The 15,221-nt window shown below is 47.8% G+C and overlaps 1 protein-coding gene across 1 annotated transcript in view; it reads right to left on the minus strand.

Moving 5' to 3' along the window:
• The window catches only part of TNS1 (tensin 1), a 205,654-nt gene that overhangs the window by 177,257 nt on the left and 13,176 nt on the right, over positions 1-15,221 (minus strand). Inside the window, 1 exon segment of the mRNA XM_010861166.1 lies at positions 13,891-13,928. The gene's annotated coding sequence lies outside the window, so the exon portion shown is untranslated.

Below are 15,221 nucleotides of genomic sequence, written 5' to 3' on the forward strand. Positions count from 1 at the left end.
ACGACTGAGCGACTTCACTTTCACTTTTCACTTTCATGCACTGGAGAAGGAAATGGCAACCCAATCCAGTGTTCTTGCCTGGAGAATCCCAGAGACAGAGGAGCCTGGTGGGCTGCCGTCTCTGGGGTTGCACAGAGTTGGACACGACTGAGGTGACTTAGCAGCAGCAGCAGCATATGCAGGTCAGGAGGCAACACTTAGAACTGGACATGGAACAACAGACTGGTTCCAAATAGGAAAAGGAGTACGTCAAGGCTGTATATTGTCACCCTGCTTATTTAACTTATATGCAAAGTACATCATGAGAAACGCTGGGCTGGAAGAAGCACAAGCTGGAATCAAGATTGCTGGGAGAAATATGCAGATGACACCACCCTTGTGGCAGAAAGTGAAGAGGAACTAAAAAGCCTCTTGATGAAAATGAAAGAGGAGAGTGAAAAAGTTGGCTTAAAGCTCAACATTCAGAAAACGAAGATCATGGCATCTGGTCCCATCACTTCATGTGAAATAGATGGGGAAACAGTGGAAACAGTGTCAGACTTTATTTTTGGGGGCTCCAAAATCACTTGCAGGTGGTGACTGCAGCCATGAAATTAAAAGATACTTACTCTTTGGAAGGAAAGTTATGACCAACCTAGATAGCATATTGAAAAGCAGAGACATTACTTTGCCAACAAAGGTCTGTCTAGTCAAGGCTATGGTTTTTCCAGTGGTCAGGTATGAATGTTAGAGTTGGACCGTGAAGAAAGCTGAGCACTGAAAATTGATGCTTTTGAACTGTGGTGTTGGAGAAGACTCTTGAGAGTCCCTTGGACTGCGAGGAGATCCAACCAGTCCATTCTGAAGGAGATCAGCCCTGGGTGTTCTTTGGAAAGAATGATGCTAAAGCTGAAACTCCAGTACTTTGGCCACCTCATGTGAAGAGTTGACTCATTGGAAAAGACTCTGATGCTAGAAGGGATTGTGGGCAGGAGGAGAAGGGGACAACAGAGGATGAAATGGCTGGATGGCATCACTGACTCGATGGACATGAGTCTGAGTGAACTCCGGGAGTTGGTGATGGACAGGGAGGCCTGGCGTGCTGCGATTCATGGGGTCGCAAAGAGTCGGACACGACTGAGTGACTGAAATGACTAACTGACTGATGATACCAAAATCACAGACAAACAAACAAACAAAAAAAGAGATAAATTGGACTAAATCAAATTTTAAAACGTGTGTGCTACAAAGTAAAAAGACAATCCACAGGATGGGGGAAAATATATCTCAAATGACGTATCTGATAAGGAACTTGTATCCTAAACATACAAAGAACTCTTATAACTCAACAATAAAGAGGCAAATAATTTAGTTTTTTAAATGGGCAAGAATCTGAAAAGACATTTCTCAACAAAAGATATATCCATGACCAATAAGCACATGAAAAAAATACTCAACATCATCATCAGGGAAATCAAATCAAAACCACAGTGAGATATCACTTCATATCTATTAGGATGGCTATAATCAAAAAGTCAAATAAGTATTCATGAGGACATAGAGAAATCAGAATCTTTATACATTGTTGGTGCAAATATAAAATGGTGCAGCTATGCTGTAAGTTGAGTTGTGTACCCACCCCCAAAAGAGGTATGTTGAAGTCCTAACTCCTCATCCCTTAGATGTGACCTTATTTGGAAGTAGAGTCTTTAATGAGGTCATCAAGTTAAAATGTGATCATTGTGGTGGGCCTTAATCCCATATGACTGGTGTCCTTGTAAAACTTGGACACAGAGACAGACATACACAGAGAAAAGATGATAAGAGGACACACGGAGAAAATACCATGTGAAGATAAAGATCAAAGTGAAGTATCTATAACCCAAGAAACATCAAAGATTGCCAGCAACCCACCCAAAGACACAAGGAAGGCTTCTCCCTATAGTTTTCAGAGGCATATGGTCCAATTTTGGACATTTAAGCCTCCAGAGCTGTGAAACAAGAAATTTCTGTTGTTTTAAGTCAGTTTGTGATACTTTCCTACAGCAGACCTAGAAACCTAATATTAGCTACTTTGGAAAACAGCCTGACAGTTCCTCAAAAAGTTAAATGTAGAGTTAAAACAGAACCCCGTAATTTGACTCATAGGTAGAGATAACTAGATAGATAGAGCCAAGAGAAGTGAAAACATGTCCAGTGACAACCTGGAGGGATGGATGGGGAGGGAGGTGGAAGAGGGCTTCAGGATGGGGGGACACATGTATCAGTTCAGTTCAGTTCAGTCGCTCAGTCGTGTCCGACTCTTTGCGACTCCATGAATCGCAGCACGCCAGGCCTCCCTGTCCATCATCAACTCCCAGAGTTCACTCAGACTCATGTCCATCGAGTCAATGATGCCATCCAGCCATCTCATCCTCTGGCGTCCCCTTCTCCTCCTGCCCCCAATCCCTCCCAGCATCAGAGTCTTTTCCAATGAGTCAACTCTTCACATGAGGTGGCCAAAGTATTGGAGTTTCAGCTTTAGCATCATTCCTTCCAAAGAACACCCAGGGCTGATCTCCTTCAGAATGGACTGGTTGGATCTCCTTGCAGTAAAAGTGACTCTCAAGAGTCTCCTCCAACACCACAGTTCAAAAGCATCAATTCTTCAGCGCTCAGCTTTCTTCATGGTCCAACTCTCACATCCATACATGACCACTGGAAAAACCATAGCCTTGACTAGACAGACCTTTGTTGGCAAAGTAATGTCTCTGCTTTTCAATATGCTATCTAGGTTGGTCATAACCTGTCTTCCAAGGAGCAAGCGTCTCAATTTCATGGCTGCAGTCACCATCTGCAGTGATTTTGGAGCCCAAAAAAATAAAGTCTGACACTGTTTCCCCTAGAGCCAATTCATACTGATGTATGGCAAAAGCCATTGTAATATTGTAATTATCCTCCAATTAAAATAAATAATTTTTTAAAAAAGAAAACATATATCCCCATGAAAACTTGCTTATGAATATTCACGTCAGCATATTCACAATAACCAAAAGATGGAAACAATCCAAAAGTCCATCAACTGATAAATGGATAAACAAAATGTGGTATACTCATACAGTGCAATATTATTAGGCCATAAAAAGGATGTACCTTAAAAACATTATGTTAAGTGAAAGAAGCCAGCCCTAAAGAACATACATTCTGCTATTCCATTTATATGACATCTCCAGAATAGAGAAATAACGTGGAGATAAAAAGCAGATTAGTGGTTGCTTAGGGCTGGGGCCAGGGTATGGGAAGGAGAGGGGTTGAGGGACAGTTAAAATGTATGGGGTCTCTCAAATGCTGGAGAGGGTATGGAGGTAAAGGAACTCTCCTACACTATGGGTGGGACTGTAAGTTGGTACAGCCACTACTGAAAACAGTATGGAGGTTCCTCAAAAAGCTAAAAAGAGTTGCCATTCAGCAATCCCACTGTATACTCAAACTCTAATTCAAAAAGATGCACGCACCCCTGTGTTAACAGCGGCGCTAATTACAATAGTCAAGACATGGAAACAAGGACGTTTGTTTCCATCAACAGATGTCCATCAACAGATGAATGGGCAAAGAAGATGCAGCGTATGTACGTACACACACACGCAATGGAATACTGCTGCTGCTGCTGCGTCGCTTCAGTCGTGGCCGACTCTGTGCGACCCCAGAGACGGCAGCCCACCAGGCTCCCCCGTCCCTGGGATTCTCCAGGCGAGAACACTGGAGTGGGTTGCCATTTCCTTCTCCAATGCATGAAAGTGAAAAGTGAAAGTGAAGTCGCTCAGTCGTGTCCAACTCTTAGCAACCCCATGGACTGCAGCCTACCAGGCTCCTCTGTTCATGGGATTTGCCAGGCAAGAGTATTGGAGTGGGGTGCCATTCAATGGAATACTGCTCAGCCATAAAAAGAATGAAGTGATGCTATTTGCAGCAACAAGGATGGGCCTAGAAACTACCATACTACATGAAATGTCAGACAGAAAGACAAATATACAACATCACAAATGTAGACTCTAAAATGTGACTCAAATGAACTTATCTATGCAATAGAAACAGACTCATGGACACAGAGAACAGACCTGGTTGCCAAGTGGGAGAGGGAGCTTGGGAGAGGTGGGCTGGGAGCTTTGATCAGCAGATGCAAACTATTATATATAGAACAAGCTTCCCTGGCGGCTCAGCTGGTGAAGAGTCCACCTGCCATGTAGGAGACCCTAGTTCGATTCCTAGGTCTGGAAGATCCCCTGGAGAAGAGATACACTACCCATTCCAGTATTCATGGACATCCCTGACGGCTTAGATGGTAAAGAATTCACCTGCAATGCAGGAGACCTGGGTTCGATCCCTTAGTTAGAAAGATCCCCGGAGAAGGCCATGGCAACCCACTTCAGTATTCTTGCCTAGAGAATCCTATGGACACAGGAGCCTGGTGGGCTGCAGTCCATGGGGTCGCAAAGAGTTGGACAGGACTGAGAGACTAAACACACACAATCCATCTAGAGACTAGATAAACAACAAGGTCTTACTGTATGGCATAGGGAACAATACGCAATATCCTGCGATAAACCATAACGGAAAAGCAAATGAAAAAGGATGTATATAAATGTATAAGGGAGTCACTTTGCTGTACAGCAGAAATCAACACAACATTGTAAATCAACTATACTTCAGTAAAATAAAAAAAAATTTAATGTATGAAGTTTCAAGATGATATATTGACTGTGGTGATGGCTGCACAACATTGAATACACAAAACACCACTGAATCATACATTCTAAAAGGGTGAATTGTATTGTATGTGAATTACACCTCAATAAAGTTGCTATTAAAAAAAAAAAAGATGACTAGGAGAGGTCCTTGGCTGCTGAAAGCGCTATTATACACTAGGCACTGTGCTGGGTGCTGACCAAGACAGCAAGGGCAGAGATGGGTCTTCAAAAGCTGCAGACCAGCGATTCTCCAGACTGGCTGCACAGTGGACTCAGCTGAGAAACTTATTTAAATCAACTTTATTGACATAATTTATATACAATAAAGGCATCCCTTTTAAGAATATAGTTCAGTGAATTTGACAAATACGTACTCTGGGTAAGCACGACCACCACAATCGAGATAAAGGACATCTATATACTGTCCAAAAAAAAGTTCCCTCACACGCTTTTGGAAACAATCTTCCCACCACCCCCCAGATCCAGAAAAGTACCACTCTGCTTTTTGTCATGAGTTTTGCCTTGTTAAGAATTTCATAAAAATGGAACCATTTTTTCCATTTGTGTCTGGCTTCTTTCACTAAGCCCAGTGTTTTTGAGAGTCATCAGCGATGCTGCGCATAATAAGAGTTCATTCGTTTTTATTACCGAGTAGTATTCCACGGGAACTTTACGTCACGATTTGTCCATTCAGCTGTTGTTGACTAATTGAGTTTTTCCAGTTTGGGACTATTATGAATAAAGCTGCTAAGAATTTATGTGCAAGGGACGTGTTTTCATTTCTCTTGGGTTATATCTTGGAGTGGAATTGCTGGGTTATAAGGCAAATGCATGTTTAACTTTTTAGGGAATGGTCAACGGCTTTCCAAAATGGTTGCCCCATTTTACACTCCCAACTCTGGCGGCTACTTTCAAAAACCCCAATGCCCGGATCATGCCCCAAACCAATTAAATCAGATTCCCTGGGGAGGAGGACCCAGGTAGCACTATCTTTAAAGCACCCCAGTGATCCTAAAGTACAGACAAGATCTGGAACCATGACTACAGGTCTCGGTGCCCTGAGGCAAGCAAGTAAGCAAAAGACAAATTATATTTGCTGACATCTGTTTCCTCATTCTTCCTTGACAGTGGAGAGGGAAAAGAGAAGCCAAACACATGTCAGCATCTAGTCTTGCCTGACACCGGTGCCCTCAGCAACCTTGGTTGGTCCCTCAAATTCTCCCCACTTTTTTTTTCTGCCCCTGCAGTGGAAGCCCAGAGTTCTAATCCCTGGACCACCAGGGAATTCACTCTCTGCTTCCCAGGTGGCACAATGGTAAAGAATTCACCTGCTAACGCAGGAGCTGGGGTTTGATCCCAGGGCCAGGAAAAGCCCCTGGAGAAGGAAATGGCAACCTACTCCAGTATTCTTGCCTGGGAATCTCATGGACAGAGAAGCCTGGGAAGGGTGGCTGCCTACAGTCCATGGGGTTGCAAAGAGCCAGACACTATTTAGCTACAAAACAACAACAGAGTTAGAAGCAGCAAGAAGAATACAAAATAAATATTAGCAACATTTTGACCACTTATTTTGAGCTTGGTATTTTAGTCCAGGTATCACAGAGCCCTACAAGTCAGGTCCTATTATAATCCATAATGTTACAGATGAGGAAACTGGAGCTCAGAGAGGTTAAAACCCTTGACAGGGTCACACAGCCAGTTGTTAATGTAGAAGACATTTAAACTCAACAGTCTGTTTCCGAGTCCAAAACACTCACTGCTCTCAGAGCAATCGATGGGTCTTAGAGCCATGAACCTCCTCCTGCTATCCTGCTATCTCAGTAGCAGGAAAACACAGCAAGTCTCCAACAACTGCGCAGGGAGGCTGCAGGTGTGTTTATGAGAGAGCAGGAAAGGTGCTATGTAATGTGATTGAATAATGTGACTGAAAGATGGGGGTTAATTATAGGATTTCCTTTCCTTTCAAGCTTAAAGGATGGGATTTAAACCCCTCTGGTACAGGGGAGGGGACCAAGTCATTGCTGCAGCCTCCTCCCTTCATGCCCCTGGTGCAGAGGGAAACGAGGAGCCAGAGCTGGGAAGAGGGTGTTATTGTTGTTGTTTGGTTGCTCAGTAGTGTCCAACTCTTTGCGACCCCGTGGGCTGCCGCCCGCCAGACTCCTGTTTGTGGGATTTCCCAGGCAAGAATACTAGAGTGGGTTGCCATTTCCTTCTCCAGGGAATCTTCCCAACCCAGGGATCAAACCAGGGTCTCCTGCACTGGGAGGCGGATTCTTTACCACTGAGCCACCAACGAAGCCCAAGGATGAAGTGAAGTGGCTCAGTCGTGTCCGACTCTTTGCGACCCCATGGACTATAGCCTATCAGGCTCCTCCGTCCATGGGATTTTCCAGGCAAGAGTATTTGAGTGGGTTGCCATTTCCTTCTCCAGGGATCTTCCTGACCCAGGGATCAAACCCAGGTCTCCCACATTGTAGGCAGACGCTTTTACCATCTGAGCCACCAGGGAAGCCCAAGGGCAGGAGAAGGTAAAGGAAGCAAGGTGAGAAGGGACTGCCTGGAGGCTGAGGTGCGGGTCCCAGCAATTTGCCTGCTCTGCAGCTACCTGGCTCTTTGAATTCTTATCAGACCCGGAATGGACAACCAGCATTTTGCTGGAAGGAGCCACTCTTGTCTGCTAGAACTGCTTTCAAAACAAGGGGGCAGATCAGGAGTAAAAAGAGGCTTTCTCAAACACTGTATCCAGATTAGGGGAACCTGGGTGTGGGCTGCACAGGAACTCTGTGTTATCTTTGCAACTTTTCTGTAAACCAACCAGCCTGGTGGGAAGGGGAGGGTGGGACAAATTGGGAGAGTATGTATGTGAATACATACACTACCACGTGTAAAACAGATAGCTAGTGGGAAGCTGCTGTATAGCACAAGGAGCTCAGCTGGGTGCTCTGTGATGACCTGGAAGAGTGGGGCGGATGGGAGAGAGGCTCAAGAAGGAGGGGATATACGTATACATATAGCTGTTATACAGCAGAAACTAACACAACATTGTATATCATACACTAATATTTTACAAATAAATTTTTAAAAGACAAACTATGTTTAAAATGACAAATAAAAAGAAAACCAACCGAAAATGTAAAATCTCCTTTAAAATATTAAATAAATACATAAATGAACAAATGTATACGGAGACTGTGGAACCCTATAGCAGGCGAGTGAGGAGAAAAGCAAAACAGAAGAAAATCTACTGTGTATATACACACTGTGCACGTGCTCAAATAAAAGTGGAAGACAAATCCTGGGCCATTCATTTTAAATCCTCAACTGAGAGAAACAATGGGGAAAGACGAGGACCCCTATGAGACTTAAGGGTGGGGACTAAGGGAAACTCACAATTTGCTCCCCTGGAGAAATTTATGCGGGGGAAGGCGGGGTGAGGGGCGGCAGCGTAGGGAGTCTGGGGGGTCTAGGCAGGACCAGGGAATTTGTTCGATCCCTGGTCTGGAAGCCAAGATTCCACATGCCACAGAGCAACTAACCCCAGGCTGAAACTAAGACCCCCAACTAAGACGCTGCAAAGCCAAAAATAAATATTCTTTTTTAATGGAACTAGCTTTTTTAACAAAGAGATTTGGAGGGGCAACTAGAGAGTGGGGCTTCCAGGAACCATGATGAAATGCCAGTGCCTGAATCAGCCCCTTCTCTCTATTTGTCTCCGTTTCTCTGGCTCGCTCTCAACTCACTTCCCTTCTCACCTGCTTCCCACCCATTTTTCCCAGGGCAGTACCAGAAAGCTACTGACATCAAGGTGCCCTTAGCCAAGACCCTCCCTGAGCCTCAACAACAGATCTATAAAATGGGGCTCCCGTGAGCTCTGCCCACCTCTTAGGACTGAGAGGGTGAGGGAAAATGTTTTGTGCATTACAAAGTTCAGTGTAGATACAGGTGATTAAATGTTCGTAGTAGGTCTGTTCATTATAGTTCCAAATTGGAGATAACCCAAAAGGCAATACACAATGGAATGGATAAATAAATTGTGGTTTATTCACCTACTGGAATACAACATAGCAATAAAAAAAGAATGAACCACCGCAACTCACTAGAACACAAATGAGCCTCCCGGACATAATGCTGAGTGAAATAAGCCAGACACAAAAGTAAACATACTGCATAATTCAATTTATATGAAGTTCATAAACAGGCAATACTAATCTCTGATGTTATAAGTAAGACTAGCAATTACCTTTGGGGGATACTGATTGGAGGGGGGCATAAGGACTGCTTCTGGGGTGCTAGAAATGTTCTAGCTCTTGATCTGGTTATAAACATGTACAAATTTATCAGTTGATGATATGTGAGTTGTATCCCAACTAGAAAATGTAAATGACTAGATTTATTATTTGGAGCATCTTTTTTTTTCTCTCTCTCTCTCTTCTATTGGCTGTACCATACAGCTTACAGGATCTTAGTTCCCAGTCAGATATCAAACCCAGGCCCATGCAGTGAAAACACCAAGTCCTAACCACTGGACCAACAGGGAATTCTTTATTTGGAGCATCTTTGTGTCAAGTGGTAGGAGAGCATTTTGAAGGGGTTTTAAAATGGTTTTTCTGGTCCTTCTTTTCTGCTTTCATCTACTCCCTCAGCCTCTCGCTACATAGGAACTTCTTGTTTCTCAACATTCCTTTATTCCACTCCTTTATTTCTTCATGGAACCTCTACTACCAAACAGGCACTATTCTACAAGTTGAGGGCGCATCATATCTCTCAACAGTTCTAAGTGTAATAAACAGCTCAGTCTACTCTGAGCTGAGCACTAGGGCCCCTCTTCCAGCATTTCCTCTCAAACAGCTCCAATTTGCAAAGAATGAGGCACAGAATATACGGGCTTTTTTCTATTTTTGCCTATGGTTCCAAGAAAGGAGAAGATGCCTACTATGTGCCAATGGGCACCTAATCCTCTATAACCCAGCTGACACAGCTGGAAGGCAGCAGAGGTAGAGTTCAAATCCAGGTAAGTCTAATTCCTATGTCTTGCCCTTCCCACCACTCTTGAGACCTTCCAAAAGCCAGATCAGTTTTGCTCTCTTCCTGGAAATCTGTGGAAGTCAGCCTCCAAATGGTCTCAATGATTCTTGTCTCCAAGGCCCTTCCCACACTCAATGGGGCTAAAGTGGTAGTTGCTCAGTTGTATCCGACTCTTTGTGATCCCAAGGACTGTAGCTCACCAAGCTCTTCTGTCCATGGAATTCTCCAGGCAAGAATACTGGAGTGGTTAGCCATTCCCTTTTCTAGGGAATCTTCTCGACCCAGGGATCAAACCCCGGTCTCCTGCATTGCAATTGGATTCTTTATCGTCTGAGCCACCAGGGAAGTTCCTCTCAATGCGACTGACTTGCATTAACTAACAGCATATCGCAGAAACGGTGTTCGTCTTCCAAGACTCAAGGCTTCCGCCTTATGTTCTTGATTCACCCACTCTGAGGCAGCTACTGCCATGTTGTGAGGGTACTCAAGCAGTCCTACGGAGATGTCTGTGTAGCAAAAAACTGATACCTCCTGCCAAAAGCCAGCCCCAACTTGTTAGCCACAAGAGTAAACCATCCTGGAACAGATCCAGTCCATCAGGCCTTCAGACAACTATAGCGCCAGCTGACATCTGGACTGCCACCCCAGGAGAGACCCCAGGCTAGAACCAAATCCCACCAAGCCACCCCCAAGTTTCTGACCCATAGAAACTGTGTGTTGGCTGCTTTAAGCTACTAAATTTGAGGGTAACTTGTTACATTGTATTGTGACTATAAATAACAGGGCACCTCTCAGAGTCCTGGGTTCATGCTGCAGGAACAGCCTGAGAGAAAGAATGTTTAGGCATCCAGAGCCAGCCACTTACTAGAGGGGTGGCCAGACTGAGCTGAATTTGAGAGGACAGAGGAGGATCAACGTCAGCAAGAATTCCCCAGTGCGTGGGAAAGGAACTGTGAAACAAGAGACCAAACAAAGCAGACATCCCGGCACCCTCTTCACTGGAAGTTTCTCATACACTTCATCTGTCTCAGTAAATGGAACCACGTGTACCCGGTGACTCCGGCCAAAAACCTGGGAGTCATCCCATTCTATCTCTCACAGCCAACACCCCCTCTACTAGCCAGGCTCTGGGCTCTGGCCCACCATGCACCCCAGGTCTGGTCCCTTCTCACCGTCTTTCCCTCAAGCACCAGGGACTATACTGCCAGCCACTCTCACGTGGGCAACGTCAACCGCCTCGGCCCATCTCCCTGCTCCTGCCCTTTTGCCGGCTCAAGGTGAGAATGGCCTTCTCCAAGTGAAGTGCGGCTTATGTCTTTGCTGCTCAAAACCCTCCAGCTCTCTCCTCTCCAGCGCTCTCTACTCTACACAGCCCTCTTTGAAGTGTGACAAGCTCAGCTCACCTCTGGAACTTTGTACTGGCTCTTTCCGTCTCTCAAATCATCATGTAACATCATTTGGGTCTCACCTCACACAACACTCCCTTGGAGGAGTCTCCCTGGGACACTTAGCCTAATCATCCTCTAACCTCCACTCTAGCTCATTTCCTTCATAACTTGGTTGCCTATTTATCATCTGTCTCCCATGTTCGAATGTCAGTCCCATGAGGGCAAAGGCTTTCTTGGTCTTGTTCACCTACAACAATGTCTGGCACATGGAAAGAGCTCAAAAAACACTGATTTAATGAATCCTGTCTAGAGGCAGGGGGATGGATGAGATGACCTCCAAGTTGATCTGGTTATAAAAGCTGGAGTACAGAGCTCTGCTGTGTGTTCTGGGGCTCACATCACCCTTTCCCAGCAAAAGGAAACAGCAGGGTGGTAGTAAGAACTGTGGTTTTAGGGGAGAGGCTTGCCAGCTGGGTGGAGCTCACAGCACCAGTGGGTCCCATTTCCTACAGAGGAAAATCCTACAAAAGGCCCATCTGTCCGGCCGGCTGGCTGCTGCCCTGGCAGTCCACCTCTCCCCTCCACGTTGGCCTCTTTGGCTGGGCAGAGCAGGGCTGCTGCAGCCTGGTATATTCTGACTCCCAGCATATATGAGAAGTGCCAAGCAGGCTGCACACCACCCCCAGAAGTCATCTTTGTCATCCCTCTGCCTCCACACAGGAGGCAGCTGTACAACAAGAAGCCATCTTCTATCATACTTCTCAGCCTCTCCAGAACACTCCCCCCCGACCCCCCAGCCACCACCATTAGCCTGCTCAGACCCTTCACTGTGCATTCATCCCCTTCTCCTCTCTGACTACATCCACAACTGCAAGAGATGGATGGCAAAGACGGAGGGGCAGCTAGGGACCAAGGAATGTCTGCCCATAGGCAAGGAGGGGAAGTTTAGAAGGAAGTACAAGGGCCCGGAGACAGAGGTGGGTGAGGGTTTATACTGGGAGACCTTGGGAAAGTCATTCAACCTTTGGGTGCCTCGGTTTCCTTATTTGTAAAACCATAGGATCTTTCAGCCTGTTTTATCCTCTGATAGAATTAAAAGAACAGTATCGATAATGCATTGAAGTGCTTTCTAAGGCCTACAGCACTGTAAGTGTCCACTGTCATTGAAAGAAACACGTGCAGGAAGGAGGGGGCATATTGGGGAGGAGCAAGAACACCAGAAAGTTTTGGGATTCAGAGTGGGAAAACTCTGCTCTAAATGAAGAGATCAAGGAAGGAGATGGAAGGAGAAGCAAAAACTCACTCCCCACCTGGAGTGAAAAGGCTGAGGGGGTCAGAAAAGCAGAAGACAACAGAAGAGGCAGAAACCATCCAGATGGCAAGAACAAGCCAGGCCTTTGACACTTGTGCTGGGAGAGCCTGGAGTTTCCAGATGAAGAGGACAACAGCCCTCAGCAAGGCCTGAGCAAAAGTCCCTCAGGAGGAAGTGGGTCCCCTCTCAGAGAGACCTGCTGAGTCTACAAGGTCTACAAGTGTCACCTTTCTACAAGGTAACCCTTGGCCCTCAGAGCTACCAACTGATAATCATCAATTACCCGCTATGTTTTGAGCACCTGTTGTGTCTCAGGAACTGCGCTAGGCATCACACGTATTATCCCATCTCATCCTCGTCAATAGCCTTTTCTTATTCCCACATCCTTAAAAATGAAACAGAGGCTCAGAGAAGTTTACCCAGCTAATAAGAAGCAGAGCAGAAGATGCTCTGCTGGGCTTCCGCTGCTCAAAGTTCCTTTTTGAAGCATCTTTCCTCCTCCTTCCGTTCCCTGAACTCCTTCCTAAAAGATCAAGGGTGAATGGCAAAGGGAGGGGTTAGAGGGCAGGGAGGATATTAACAATAATGGAGGAAGGCACGCAGACTGGCTGCCTAGGAAAGTTAAGGCAGGGCATTTCCAGCTCCAGAAAGCTGGGCGCATCTGACAGAACAATTTCCTTCCCAAGTAATCCATCATAATCCAGCCTGGTGTCGCCCCCACCCCCATGACTCCAGAAGGCTGCCACGGGTTATCCATCACTCTTTTGCCAGGGCCTGAGAGGATACAGCCAGCCCAGGGATCAGCCAGCTCGGCCAATCAGGACGAAGCAAACCCTCTGGTCTTCCTGCCTCTGGTTTTTCTCTCCCCCAAGACCAGCCAGGCAACACTGATGAGGAAACCGAGGGCGAAAAGTGGGACACCGCCAATAGAGTAGGATGGTCGCTCAGGAGGTTCCAGGCCCAGAGGTTGCGACCCTGAGCTCTGACCTTTTTCCACCTCACCCCTCCTCCCCCTACCTATCCCCTGCTCCCGCCCTCGCGGTCCTGTGGCTGTGACCCCCATCCCGCCAAATCCGGCCGACTAGAGCTCCACGCGCGGCCCACGGGATGATTGTAAAGCATCCCTCTGCCCCTCCATACCACCCCCTGGAGAACTAAGGGGAAATACCTTCAAAGGCCCTGCCCCCGGAGCTCGGTCTCCGCCAGCCACCCCCCAGCAGCCGCCGAGCCTGCGCATCGCGCCCCCATCCCCCGCTCGCAGCCCCCGCCCCCAGCCCTCGCCTTCACCTTGACCCGAGTCCGCTCAGGGGCCCAGGAGCTTTGCATAAACAAAGAGAGAAGGAGGGGACGATCGGGGCACCGCCCCCGGCCCGCCGGCGCCCCCGCTCCTGTCCCGGGACCCCAAGCCCGTCCGGCCCTCCAGTCCCCCACGGGACCGGGCGGCCCGCAGCCCCCTTACCTTGGCCTGGCATTTCCGATGACAGGAGAAGCTGCAGACTGCAAGAAGGCGAGACACAGAAAGAAAGTTTAGCCGCGAGGTATGAAATGGAAACTCCGGCGAAATCTCCTCCCACCCCCGCCCGCAACCCGCGCTCGGGAGGGAAGGAGGGACGGAGGGAAGGAGGGACGGAGAGAGGAGGGGCGGGGGGCTGCCGTGGCTCCCCGGGGCCTGCGGGGCGGGAACGCCCGGGACTGCGGACCCGCGGCCCAGGAGGCACCGAGGCCCCCGTCGCCTAGAGCCCCTCGGGCGGGCGCGGGAAGTTGGGAGGAGCAGCGGGAGACGAGGGGACCCACTCCGTGGCTGGGTCCTGGCCACCCAGGCCCCTCCCAGCCGAGCCAGGAATAAGAGGACCGTCTCCCCTTACACACGAGGCAGCAGGCGGCACCCCAGAACCACATCACTCTCATTCCGGCAAAGAGAGACATACAGACCCAATTCGCGGTCCAGGAGAGGGCCTGTGCACGCACACATACACATTGACACCCACAGACACCAATAACCACTTACACACGGACACTCAGCATACGTGCACACGCAGCACACACAGCCAGCCTCACACACCCACTGGCAAGCCACACACAATTTCATGGGAGACCCTCAGAGTACAGGCTGACAGACTGTGGACACAAACTCACAAAGTTTATGAGAAAACACATGTGAGTTGAAACACACACAGACACACACGCTCACACATACATGCGCGCGCGCGCACACACACACACACACACACACACACACACACACCAGGACTTGCTCTGCCTCCCACTACCAGAAGTTGGAATCAAATTTCCTCGTGGGGTTCCCTCAGCCTGGAATGTCCCAGCCCTGCCCGCCCTACCCCCAGGGCCCTCCACCCAGGATTTGGTAGTCCCCTCCCACCAGGTCCCAGAGATGGGGTGAGGAGTCCCCCGAGCTGAGCTGCTGCACGCACTTAGGCCTGCAAAGGCAGCTGGGCCGTGGAGCCAGGGGCCACCCTGACCCCAGATCCTCACAGCCCTGGTCTCAGTCAGCTGCCTTTCCTCCTGGATCCATAGTTTTGTTGTTGTTTAGTTGCTAAGTCACATCCGACTCTTTGCAACCTCAAGGACTGCAGCCCCCCAGGCTCCTCTATCTGTGGGATTTCCTAGGCGAGAATACTGGAATGGATTGCCACTTCCTTCTCCAGGGGATCTTCTCAATCCAAGGATCGAACCCAGGTCTCCTGTATTGGCAGGCGGATTCTTCACCGCTGAGTCACCAAAGAAGCCCGAATCTATAGTTACCCACCCCTTTCCAACCTCATGCCAAAC

Source organism: Bison bison, unplaced genomic scaffold (genome assembly GCF_000754665.1).
Source record: "Bison bison bison isolate TAMUID 2011002044 unplaced genomic scaffold, Bison_UMD1.0 scf7180017864471, whole genome shotgun sequence".
Classification (NCBI taxonomy): Eukaryota; Metazoa; Chordata; class Mammalia; order Artiodactyla; family Bovidae; genus Bison; species Bison bison.